The sequence below is a fragment of the Lagopus muta genome, chromosome 9, assembly GCF_023343835.1.
Source record: "Lagopus muta isolate bLagMut1 chromosome 9, bLagMut1 primary, whole genome shotgun sequence".
NCBI lineage: Eukaryota > Metazoa > Chordata > Aves > Galliformes > Phasianidae > Lagopus > Lagopus muta.
In genome coordinates, this window is record NC_064441.1 from 18,123,500 (window position 1) to 18,137,062 (window position 13,563).

Here is a 13,563-nt window from a genome sequence, read left to right on the forward strand (position 1 = left end):
CAAAACGATCCTACTTGTTTACATTTCTTCTTAAAAACAACTGATAGAGTGAGTTTGAAATTTATCTTGCATGCTAAGGACAAGTCTCAACAATGTCAGCGTGTTCTTGCATTTAAACTCTCGTGAAAAAAAAACATAAAATAATAAGAAATTCTAATACAAAAGGTATTTCAGTTTGCGTATTCAGATCAAATTCTTCTTGATACAATCTCTAAGGTTGCAGTACATACTTGATGGCAGTTACACGCTATTTTCTTGGTATCAGTAAGATTTGTTCACATGGGAAAAGGCCGTAGTCAGAACTCTTATGAGCGTGTTTCACTTAGAACTGAAAACTCACTGCTCAGTGCTAAATATACGTTTAGATGCTCAGCTATGGGCAGGTACTGAGCAGAAACCTGCAGTGTAATAGCTCAGTAAATAATGAACTTTTGCACCAAACTAGGTTTTTCTCATAAATACAGAACCTGCTTGATGCTGGTCCCGTTTTCTTATTTTGCTGTTCGAAAAAATACTTCTGTCACACTTCTGATGGCGAAGGATAACATTGCTGTGGAGCCTAAAGTATCTTCAAGTGTTTCCAAACACAGGTCTTTGATGTTTTAGAGCTGGATATTGTAAAGAAGTTGAAGTGGAAGGACCAGGCTGAGTTTGTCCTATGAGAACAGCTGATGTTGGAAAATGTTTTTACTAATACAGTTCTGAATCTCATGAGAAGAGGAAATAGTTAAGTTCTAAGCTAATAATGAAGTTATTATTCTTAAGATATGAGTAAAATCTGTCAAAGCTCAATAGGTACGAAAGCCTGAGGAGAACCTTGGCTTTTCCTTGTGGTACAAATTGCAGGGAATGTGTCTGAACTAGCTCTCTTTCAATCTGTGATTTTAGTGGATGTTAACAGTGAACAATCCAAAGAGTGCATAGGCTTTAATGGTGGCTAAGTAGTTTCTGTACTGTTTGCATTTTAAAGGCTGTCCTCTCATTGTACAAACAGGCAGAGCTTTGCTCAAGTCTCTGTGGTTCTAATTTAACATTTACTTCAGCAGGAGCATTAGAACCAGACATTTTTGCAGAGTTGAGGACACAAGGAAAGAGCTTGTGAATCTGGTTAAGGCAGCATTTCTATTTAATGTCTCTTTCTTTTAAATGGAAAAGGCTCTTTGGAGAGAGAGAAGGGCAGAATAAAAGACTCTTACATTGAAAATCCTAATCTTGTTCTCACTGCAGAGAAGGAAATCTGTTCCTATGTTTGTATTTTCAGTATCAGAGCGTGAAGCATTTCAGTGGCTATTGAGGCACAGCCAGTGTAACTTTGTTAGATACCTGAGAAAAAAACAGGCCCAGGTTTTCTGCAGAAGTGCTCCTAGTGAGTGACAGGAACGCATGCCTGTAACCCTAAACTGTGTTGTGGAGGCCTTTATCCAGAAGCCAAGTTTACAGATTTTGCAAAGACATTAAACAAACACTGTAACTTTTAACATAAACACAATTAACTAGCTTAAATATTTATGCAATGTTCATTTCACTCAATGCATACACTGCATGTGATTTAGAGTTCCACAGAATCATAGGATGGCTTAGGTTGGAAGGAACCTTTAGGGTTATCCAGTTCCAGCCCCCCTGCCATGGGTGCCACCACCTGATTGGGCTGCCCAGGACCCCATCCAGCCTGGCCTTCAACGCTTCCAGGAATGAGGCACTCACAACAGAGAGTTTGGTCTTTAGCAGTTGCTTTAGGATGCCATCATTTAATGGCCATGGGTCAGTGGTTGGACTAGGTGATCTTAGTGGTCTTTCCCAACTTTAATGATTCTCTGATTCTATATCACAGAATTACAGAATTGTAGGGGTTGGAAGGGACCTCCAGAGATCATCGAGTCCAACCCCCCTGCCAAAGCAGTTTAATCATTATCATTCTGATGATAATGATTATATAATTATTAAATAATATCGTGATAATATCATTATCGTTCTTATCAGTAACTCAACTTTTCTGGAGCCAATAACTTTCTTGCCCAAAGACATCTTCTGAATTTAGCACCTGCTCCTAAGGGTTTCAGGATTTGTTCATGTTAGCCTGATGAGCTGTTAGGAACAGATAGCTCCTTCCAAAGTTCCAATTTTTTTTCTGACCATGCTGAACATCCAAATATTTCAATAGAGTAATAGAATTCTTGCTGTGTGAAATTAAGGACTAAGTGGTGAAGGATGCTGGAATTTATTTCTTAAATCAGGATACAGCATTACTATAATAGCAATAAAACAGCTTTAGTGCAGTCCCTGTTTATTGGTAAGAGGTGAGAAACAGCATACTGTATAGATGCACAGCCATTTTAGCATGCTTGCTCGAAACACAGCAGGTGACTGATGTAATTGCTACTGTCCCATCAATATGGAGTCAAAGCAAGATGGATTCAGTGAAGACTTTCCAGTTGCGTATCACTTTTACATGTGACTTACCAATGTTGCAGAACTGGAATTGAGCTTGTAAAGTGAAATTGTATCTAGAGAATATCTCATTCAGAAGAAGAAACACTCTGCCTAGTAAACATTTTTGAATTAAGTCCAACAAATTCAAAGTGATCCCCTTGTCGATGTAGAAATGAAAGCACAGGCTTTGTATACAACTCAATCAGTCCCATAAAACAAAACCAGTTAATAATCATAGTGACTTTTCTATATGTCAGCAAAACAAGGAGAAATCTAAAATCCAAGCTTATTAGGAATTCTTCTTTTTGCCCCACACCTAACATAGATGTCATATCTTTTTTTTTCCTATTTTTCCTATTTTTCTTACCCTATCAGGCAAAGTGGCTATTTCATTTAATTTTATTATGGAAAGAGTCCATTTTTTCTTTTTACATGTGTGGTTATTGAATGTCTGTGGGACATTCAATAATATAGTATTGAATAATTCCACACTGGAAATACTAAGCCAGTATATTATGGCTTTGTTATCATCTGAAAAACATTCCACTGCTGAGGAATGACAGAAAAAATGGAAGTCTCCAGCAAAAGATCATTATGTGAATCCAAAGCCAATTGTACTTAAACAGCATGCATGGAGAGCTTCAAATGTTTTGCATCCATAGCTAAGTAGCCTTCAGTCTGACTCCACAGAGAGTGATAGGATCTCCCTGTGACAAGTAGACATAATGGTAGTCATTTCTTGGGAGAATTAAACCAGATGACTTACTGGTTGTCTGCACTCAACTCCAGAATTGACTGGCAGAGCTGGTATCTTGTGTCTTTTCAAAATTATCAAAATACAGTAGCCTTACAATACACTGAAATGAAGTCAATAATTTTATGTGGTGTCATAATTCTTAATACAAAAGGGTTATCAGTGTGGAATCTGTTCTGGAAAAAGAGAAAGATAAAATAAGTGGAAACAACTTTTATGGTTGTAATGATTCTCTTGTTTTCTGAGTCACTGCCAAAGCAAATTTAAAGATAGTTTTTAAAATGTCTCTGGAAGTTCGTAGAGGTTGAGCATTTCTTTAGGTGCCTAAGTATGGACGTGAGCTCCTAAGCAGGGGATAAACATTCTCTTTGGTACGTCTACTAATTCATTCCAGTGAACTGTTTGGTGAAAGACAAAATGTGCACTAATTCTATATTAATAATATCAGGCAGTGGCTTAGGAATAAAAAAAAAAACACAGCATACAAAGCCTATTTACATAGCAGTTTTTTCTATTGGTTTCAAATAATTCCAAGTTGTACATTGTAGCAATAAAAAATTACAATAGAATAGAACTAAGTCAGATTGCACATATTCTGAGGGAATTGTTTACTCTCAGTGTGGATGTTCGATGAGTTCTAACATAGGCACTATTACCTTAGCTTTATCTTTGCAGCTTATTTTCTTTAAAGCAGGTGTTTATGTTGAAGAAGAACATTAGAATACTCTGTATGACTGGAAATTATTTGAGAAACATACCTGAAATGGTGGAAACATATGACTGCTCCAAAAGTAAGGCCTCCTATTTTATAATGTTAGCTCACAATATCAGAGGCAGATGTTGGTGGTATGGCAGCAGAGGCTGAACCTCCCTGCCAATATTCCATTACATTTTGTTGCCATGTGACAGATGGCAGCAGAGGGGCAGTCTGACAAAAAAGCATGGAGGTGTGCATATAAAGCAAAGGTGTGGAGCTGAATTCCTCCACGAGGAAAAAATTAGATCCATTGGAATTCATTGATGCTTGCTGAGTGTTTCTGGAGAGCAAACAGTGGGTGTGCGCACAGTGAGGCGGGGAGTGGTGCCTCTCAGCAGTGGCCACAGACAGTGGGTCACCTCCACTGATGCAGATTTTTCTGAGTGCAGCATGCAGTCTCTTCTTCATCACTGGTGAAAAAACATAGTTAATGGTGTGACAGGGTTGAAAATTAGTATTTTGTAGCTGAGAATTTGCTCAGTCACACAGTGCTGTTGTGCTCTTTATAGCTGTTGCACTTTCTGTGGAAATTAATAGGAGACACTGCTTTCAGAGTGACCCATGTACAAAATCTCTTTACTGTAGTTAGTTTCCAGTGTATTACTAGAACCAGAAGATCTCATCCAACAGGGTGCATTTTGGCTAGGTGCAAATCAGGAAATAAAACTTTCGGCCATCACTTTAAGTTTGGAGTGCAAAACAGACATGAATTTGGTCTAGCAGCAATGTAAATCTGCCAGACCTCCCAAAAACACAAAAACTTCTTTTTCTTACTCTGTTCTTTATAGGAGAGATAAGATCACTTTTTTTTTCTATTTGAGATATCAGTCTTTTCTGCTTATTCATAAAAAATTGCCCCTCTTTCAGCTCCTCCTTCAAAAGACAACTGATCCTGTGGGCCTTCTCAGTTCCTCTGATTTACCCTTTCATAGCTATACCAAAAAATTAAAGTGTGCAGACACAGAAATTATGTTGGTCCTGCCAGTTTCTTCGGTGGGGTCTTGTCACTTTATCTGGAGTCCTAAAAAAAACTGTTTGCAGCCACTGACCTTATAAATTATGTTTGTAAGTGAGAAAGTTAAAGTGCCTGAAGTTTTGGTGTTTTGTTTGTTTGTTTTTAATAAATATCACGTGCACCTCATTTTGCACAGCTGATGTTATTTTGTGTGGGTTTGCAGAGTTAAATTAGGGAAGATTGGAAAGGGGAAATAAAGGCATGGCAATTAAAAGGTCACCTTATAAACTGTGCCTGGACACTTGCTAGCCTGTGTCTAACCGAACTATCAAGAATGGACTGTTTCTCAGTCATTTTAATGGGCCTCCAGTTACAGAGATCCTGCACAGCGTACAGCTGTGCAAAGCAGGTAGAGGCTCTGCTGTAGAACAAATGAGCAGCACAGCAAAGGCCACAAAAGCTAATCTCAGAAGATGCATTTGAGAGAGGCAGGAGGAAATATGAATCTTGCTGAGGGAACCGTGAGAAGAATTCTCAAGATATTAGGAAGAAAAATATTAACTTGCTCCCAACAGCGTTGATAGGCTGAGGGAGCTGAGCTTGTTCAGCCTGGAGAAAAGAAGGCTACAGGGTGACCTGATTGCAGCCTTCCAGTGCCTAAAGGGAGCCTACAAACAGGAGGGGAATCAATTCTTTGGAAGTGTAGATAACAGCAGGATAGGGGAAATGGTTTGAAGTTGAGGGAGGGAAGATTTAGGTTGGATGTCAGGGTGAAATTCTTTACTGTAAGAGTGGTGAGGTGCTGGAACAGCTGCCCAGAGAGCTTGTGGATGCCCTGTCCGTCCCTGGAGGTGTTCAAGGCCAGGTTGGATGGGGCCCTGGGCAGCCTGGTCTGGTATTAAATGGGGAGATTGGTGGCCCTGCCTGTGGCGAGGGGTTGGAGATTCATGAACCTTGAGGTCCCTTCCAACCCTGGCCATTCTGTGACTCTGTGAACGTGTGGTCGTGTTTAGTAAAGTATATTTTCATACAAAGCATAAATTGGTTCTGAACATGCAGTGATTTATTGCTGCTGCCATTTGAAAGAGCAGACTGCTTGGGCCTGGGGCTTGCCAGTGTAATTGTTGTGTTAAATGCTGTGGTGCTCTGAACCAGTAGGGCAAATTAATGTCTTTTGTGATAATTCCATTTAAGACTTGTTATTTTGATAAATCACTGGAGGCAAAGGTCATCACCCCGAGGGAACTTTGATTTTTAGCTCTCTGGCTTGGCATTTCTGTATTTAACTTTCTGTTACGTTACTACAGACGCTTGCATTGTCACTGTTACAAATGTTTTGTTTTTCAGTGAGATTTGAAAACATCTCAGTTATTTATTTTGAAGTATTTAACCCAGAAGTCTATCTTCTCTAATATATTTTCACCTGTTCAACATATGTTAGGCAGAGAATGTGAGCTGGAGTTCTTGTTTTATGTAGTAGTAATAATTAATATAAAGACATTCTTTAGAGTAGGATTGTTGCCCAAGTTGATGCCATCAGTGAAAACCTGGGGATCTCGTCAATTTTAAAAACCATCTGAGAAATCTGTGCTGGCAATTTATTCATTATTCACAAAATATAAGTAAGTATTTCTCTTCTAAAATGGTGATTGCTGGTCTTCAGAATCAGGAGCTGATTATTTGCTGAGATTTGGAATAAATCAGAAGTAATTATTAGGAGTTCCCTGCACTTACAGAATTAGATCGTTTCCCAGAAGGCTATTCTGACAGAGCTTGAGTCTAGCTGGGGCCCATGCAATTTAAGGTGATGTTTCTTATAGCAAGGTACGTATTTATGTGAAAGATAATCTGCCAGCAGGAATCACACTTGATGGCAGAGTGCTAAGGCTGCTATGAGGTGAAATTTTATTTGTGTGTGTAATCCCAGGAAAACATCATTCCTGTATTTAACAATGCAGTGCTGATAAAAAGAGGAAAAAATAGTTTGTTGATACAGATAAACAGCATTTGATTCACATCATTGGAGAAGTTATGAGCAAAGGGTTTTTAATAACGGTATTACATGCATTTCTCTTAAGGGTGCAAATGCCTTTCTTTTCAAAGTGTTGCTCTTCTGTGTGGGCCAGCATAAGGGAATTGTGGCATGACAAAAAGCTGGCTAGAGTTGCTCCTTTTAGCTCTGACTTTAAGGGCAAAGATCGGTGCATCTGTATCTGAGGAGGATAAGCAGGACTCCCACTCAGGTAGCACAGCTCTTTGGATGAGGACACAGAAACGCAGGAGGTTCACATTTGGCAATCTGGGATCTGCTTGTAGGAATCAACTGCCATTTTAACACTTTGAAACTACATGAGAATGTGTCCAGCCTATTCCCTAGGGACTAGCCAGGACACTTTTAGCCCTTTGAAGAACAAAGAAAGCAGAGCCCTTGCTGCAAGAGCTCTGTGCCCTTTCACAAAGTTCCTAGTGCAGGCGTAACTTTTTATTTATTTATTTTATGTCTTCAGGTCAGCTTTGATGAGAGGTGCCTTAACTCTTCTGCAAGGGCTAAATTTCCTGTCTGAGATAATATTTAAGATGAAGACTGACTCTTTCTCCTGTTTCCTTCCTAGAGACCAAAAGGAGGTGCTTTCAAATACAGCCTTTAATCTGGAGGAAATATATGTCCAGTTTGTAGCCCTCATCGCTTCTACAGTGGCTAATGTTGCAGCTTCCAGGTAACAGTCTTTTAACTCATTTGATCCTTTTTAGCCACTTCTTTCACTTTTAATATGCCACAGCTGAGTAGCACCTTTTTTTTATCCTTGCTTCTGCTTGTATATCTTTGTGCCATTGTGGATGTGTAACTATTAGCCAATAAATTAACATTACTTCTGCAATACCTTAATTTATTCAGTTCTGTTGAATTACAGCATGTTCCTTCTTAAATGGAAGAGTGTTTCAGTGCCAGTCTTTAGATATTCAGGATCAAATTCACTCAAATACAATTTTATCTGTTATTACTGTATTATTATATTATTTCTAATAATATAATACAACAATTCACTCAGTGTGGATTTCAAATTATAAATTGCTAGATAACTATTCTACTTTAAAAAATATAATTCCATTGATTACTTCTACTAGTGGAAAAATATATAATACTTGAGAGGATATTGGGCTAAGTTTTTAGTGGCCATACTCTTTGTGTTATACAGCTGTGAAATAAGTTATACCTTAACAGGATGATTTGCTTGTGAGAGGTTACATAGTCTGATGATTTGAACCGTCATCTATTGGCCAAATATAAGGCTGACAGTCCATAATTAAAGAAAAAGTGAGAATAGAACAGGATTGTAATTTAGACTGCTATCTATTCCCCTCCTGCATGCTGAATAACCTGTTGTTCATTGAGTCACCTATAACGCTGTTTTCCCCTCCCATGTGGCTTGTCATGTTTCTTTTCTGATTTGTTTGTTTGTCTTAAAGTTGTGAATGCTGGAGGTTTATTTATATGAGCTAGGCTCAATGTCAATTACACCTGTCAATTTTGAAATTACTTGGTACATTATTTATACTTCTTGTAAACTGTGCTCCTTCACCTGTAAACTTAGCAAAATACACAGATGTTCTGGATAAGTTTGTATTTTACTGTCTCTTCTGCCCTCTTATGGAACTGCTCGCACACATTAAGGACTTCACCCAGATCCCATTCAGAGGGACATTTGCAACTGATTTCAATAGCATTTGGATCAGGTTCTTCATTTGCAGGAGATGAGTGACCTTGTAAACAGATGTTTTGACAGGTGAATGAGGTAGAAGCAAATGAATGGAAGGAGTGGCTAGCTGTTCTTCATGCACCTGAATAGAAGCAAATAAGTACAATTTGCCTGTGTATAACCACAGTAGATACATTAGACTGCTCCAGAACTAGTAGTATTTCTACATATTCCCAGATTATTTTTTACTTTGCTTTGCCTTGGTTTAAGAAAACAGACGTTTCTCTGTATTGCTGCTTATGAAAGTTTGGTTCTGAAGCTCAGATCACACATACCTGCCTGCTTCGTAAGTGCTAAAAAGCAGCAGCGTTGTTTCTCTTTGCTTATTGTTTTATGAAATGTGCTTACCTTCCCACTCAGTCTCAAATTAATGTTTCTGTTTGAGCATTTGCTTCTGTTTCGATTCACCTGCTTGTTAGAAGATGGTGGTTGCAACAGCTAGCGTTGGTTTTCAAGATTACCTGGGTTCCTAATGCTCAGACAGTCTTGAATGTTTTTCAGTTGCTTTCTTCTCAGCTGTTTTCTCCTCTCTTTTATAACTTTCCTGTGGCAAATTCCTGGGAGCATCCTTTAATCTGGCAGGAAAAAATTGCCTGTCTATTCCAGTGGAAAAGTAATGCAGTATACCAGAGAAGCAATATTATTCATGGGAAGTTGGTGGAGAAGCCTTCCTATTGGCATTTTCACTCAGTAACCATACTTAGTAAAAACAAAACAAACAAACAAAAAAAAACCTGTTGTTGTGAAATAGGTGTTGTACAGCCGAATCTCTATTTTGAAAGTCTTTTGGTTTTCCCTGAAGGACCTGATCAGTTGGAGGCAATCACTTATAAGAAAAGTTATGAAAAATATTGAGCAAAAATGTGTCTAACCTTTTTTCTTACATAAATACTTAACACTATCATTACAATATCATAAAGTGGATATTTTCTTGTTACATTTCATCAGACTGACACTGAATTGCTCACTGTTACACATTCATATTCTGTTGTCAAGAACAGAATATAGAAGAGGAGGATATTTCCTCCTGAGCAGAATCACAGAATGGCCAGGGTTGGAAGGGACCTCAAGGTTCATGAATCTCCAACCCCCCTGCCACAGGCAGGGCCACCAACCTCCCCATTTAATACTAGACCAGGCTGCCCAGGGCCCCATCCAACCTGGCCTTGAACACCTCCAGGGACGGGGCATCCACAGCCTCTCTGGTTGTTCCAGAACCTCACCACTCTTATAGTAAAAAACTTCCCCCTGACATCCAACCTGAATCTTCCCTCCTTCAACTTCAAACCAGTTCCCCTGTCCTGCTTAGCAGATAGATTTACAAATCATTAGCTGCTTGACACTATTCGGGTAATTAGTTTGAGTTCAGCAGGGCTGTTATAGTTAGTGCTAATTTAAATATGTGCATAAGTTTTTTCAAGATCAGCACGTGAGATTTTAAGACTTATGCGCAGAGCCAGGTACTTTTAGAAGAAGGTCAGCAAAATTACTTCTTTGAATACAGGCATAAATCTGTTGTGGTTTCCTGTATATCGTATCACAATAGCTTTGGTTAACCACACATCCCTGCTGACATTTTTGTTCAACCAAATCCTTGTCCCACCCTAACACAGACGATCCATTATATGAAGACGATTTCTGAAATGCATGTTTTTATTTCTGATCCCTCTATCCATCTCCCTTGCTTGGTGCATTAGGACCTGGGGATTATTGTAGTGACAGACGTGAAGATTTCTTTAAAAGGAGGGTGTGTTCAGTTCTTTGATATTTGAAAAGGCAAGAAAACAATGATTTCTTTAATATATAACATTGCATCAAAAGGACACCTGACATCAATCATTAATTTCTCATGCTCATGGGAATAGCATCATGAGGCCTAGTATATTGGCTATCAATTTCAAGCACAAGAGACAATGGTACAAATAGGAGCAAGAGAAATGGATTGTTTTTCTATTTTAAATATATTGTTGATCCTTCTAGAATGCTTCCAATTGTTTTCTCTGTGTATAAGATATAGAAAAAGGGAGCATGAAATGAAAGCGTTCTTTTTGGAAAAGCTTGAGGATTCCTTTTAATAGACAGGACTAAAGTATTCATAAGACTTGAACATTGCCTTTTTGGGTCAATGCCTTGCTGTTTTCTTTCCTCCAGCTAAAATCTGGGCATATTGTCTGGCATTCAAATGATGACCTGGATTCACATAAAAAGAATGAGCTTGATTATGTGATCATTCTGGTTCCCCTGCCTACCTGTCTTGTTATACACCTGTCTTCCACTTCCAAATTGTTGTTCTTCTGGCAAAAGGACACCACACATCAGATGTTTTGCTCCCTTTCCTTCTATGGGAGAATAGGACGAGTCCTTAAAAAACTGTTGGGGTTCATGTTATGATCCTAATGCTTACATTTTATAATGTTGTGAAAGCAAAAGCAATCAAACACAGGTTCTATTCATTCTGCCCTCCACCCCTCTGCCCTCCCTCTTTGTCATATTCATTCAAAGCTTTTGGCAGTGGCCCTGTCCAGATTTGGAGATCCAGAGAAGGAAAGTGGAAAACAAAGTCAGTTACTGTACGCATTTTATTCCCTATGGATCTTTGTCTGCAGAACACTGTGAAAAGAAGCCAGGGCTTCAAATGTGAAAGGTGGGTCAGCATTGTGGATTTTTGCTCCCTTTTGTGATAATGTTAAGGCCCTCACTCCTACAGGAGAATCAGCTAAAGAAAGGACCATACCTGCAGTAGCAATTTTATTTCAGATCAAGACTTAGGGTACTGGCTGAAACTTGTGCCTTTTATTCTATTCTTCTCAGGAGAACCTCGTTTACAAGCACTTTTTCATGGACCCCACTCCTTTATGGGTATTTTTATGCATACGGGATGGTCAAGAAACTGCTCAGACAGTCCAGTCTGAGCCCTGCCAAGCTCAGTGAGAAGAATAGTTTGAGCTCTTGCTTTCATCTTTGCCACTTCTATCTGCAGTGGTTAGTAGCTTACAATGGAGACAGTCCTGCTGTCTTCCCAGGAGCAATTTGCAAAATATCATCTTCTTCAGCATGACCAGAAAAGAGCCTCAGTATTCAACTTCTAAATAATTGGAAAGTGGGTGGAGAAAGAAAGGTGAGAGGATAACTACAACAAATATACATTAATGGGTTTGAAGTAAAGATCTCCTTCTCTGAAGGCATTCTGTAGCTTAAAAATAGGAGTGAGATCCTAAACTGGTGAGCAACAGCAATTGGTCTTTAGTAATCAAAGAAGTTATGTGTGCATCAAGGCTGACTTGCATGATCTGAGTATAGCTGTGCTATGATTCCAAGATTTGCAATATGACATCAATAGGATGTCTTTATTACAGACATTTTATCTAGATGAAACTAGATTAGTGTTTACTGAATGTAAACAAGTGCATAATGTGAACAGCACATAATTTATATAATTAAAAATAGATACAGAATACGTCAGAAATTTGTGTCATTTTATTGATGCTCTTACCATAGTGAAATTGAGCTGACCAATCTCACAAAATCTCACAAACTTTGATTATGCACATTTTATTATAAATAATTCATTTTACCCCTGTGGGCTTTATTTTATTAGCTGCCCTTAGTTACAAACTGTTTTATACAGCCATATTATGCAGCAGATTAAGCATTCATCCTTACTGCCTGCTTTCAAAGCAGTCTGTCAGTTGTGATCAGACATGCTGTAAGCTACAAAGCACAAAACTCGACCTGATGCCTTCTAACCAGGAAAGCAGTCGGCAGGAAGTTCCAGCTGAGGTTCACAGTTCCAAAGTCTGTAACCTTCTAATATTTTCAAGGTTTTGTGTGTTTTACACAGGTCAACACATGGTCTGCTTCTCCTAAAAGTTCACCAACAGTTTAGCAAAATTGTGAGCTCCAGAATTAGAAGAAAGAAAAGAATACTTGTGTGTAAAATAGCTGCTGTTATTGTAATTTTTATAGCTTAGACATTTTGGTAAAATCATGCAAGGCATTAGCTTCTTGGTTTTAAGAAATACATAGAGTTCCATTTGAGTCAATGAAATGGCTAATTTACATCAGGTGAGGATCTGACCAGAATTTGTTTCAACTGATTTACTGGTGCATATGCTGCATTGCTCTCACATATGGAATCCCATCACTGCCATATCAAAGATGTAATTAAAAACCTGCCATAACAAATGTGCACTATGCCCTACCAAGTTCTTGCGTTGACAAACTGCCAGAGGGGAAGAGTTTGATCTTTTACTCAATATGGTTTGCCTCTGGTCCTAAAGGTTCTAACAAAGAACTCAGGAGAAGCAAGACACGATGGAGGAGTGCGGACAGGCAGCTTCAAGTAATCGGTTGCCAGGCTATCCAGCCTTCTTAAATACAACTTGCACACTGTTGTAGTACCAAGCAAAAGATAGGCAGAGCAAAACACCAAGCACAGTTTGTTTTATAGTGATAGCAGCTCCTTTCTACTAAGAATGTGAGTAGCAGTGTTCTGCACCAGCTGGTACTTCTGGGTGGTCTTCAAGGCTAACTTCAAATACTGGCCCGTGCAGTAAAACAGCATAGAAGTGTCGAAGACATAAGTAACTCTGGTAAGGTCCTTATCAGCAGACAGGCCCCCCTTTTTTGACCAGTTACACACTGAGCAGGGCCATAGCAAGCCGCCATTCCTGCCTAAAAGTCCTAGGTCAAGGACGTATGTAAAGAAATAGAGTATGCTGAGTGCTCCTTTGAATAAGTGAGCTCAGGCTGCGCTCCAAAAAGTAATGATCAGATGCTAATGAGTATCTTCATCTACTTCCCAAATTCATTTATCTTGCAAGAAAACTAGTTGACAAAAGCTTGCTGCATTTGAGTGGGGGCAGGGTAGGGGATGGCCATAGAAATTGTTTACACATATGAAAAATCT

General features: G+C 38.9%; 1 long non-coding RNA gene across 1 annotated transcript in view; it reads left to right on the plus strand.

Annotated features, from left to right (window-relative positions):
- LOC125697868 (uncharacterized) overlaps window positions 1–13,563 on the plus strand; it is a 139,505-nt gene that overhangs the window by 62,844 nt on the left and 63,098 nt on the right. Inside the window, exon 3 of the long non-coding RNA XR_007378959.1 lies at window positions 7,509–7,613. This is a non-coding gene — a long non-coding RNA (uncharacterized LOC125697868). The remainder of the gene's footprint in view (window positions 1–7,508; window positions 7,614–13,563) is intronic.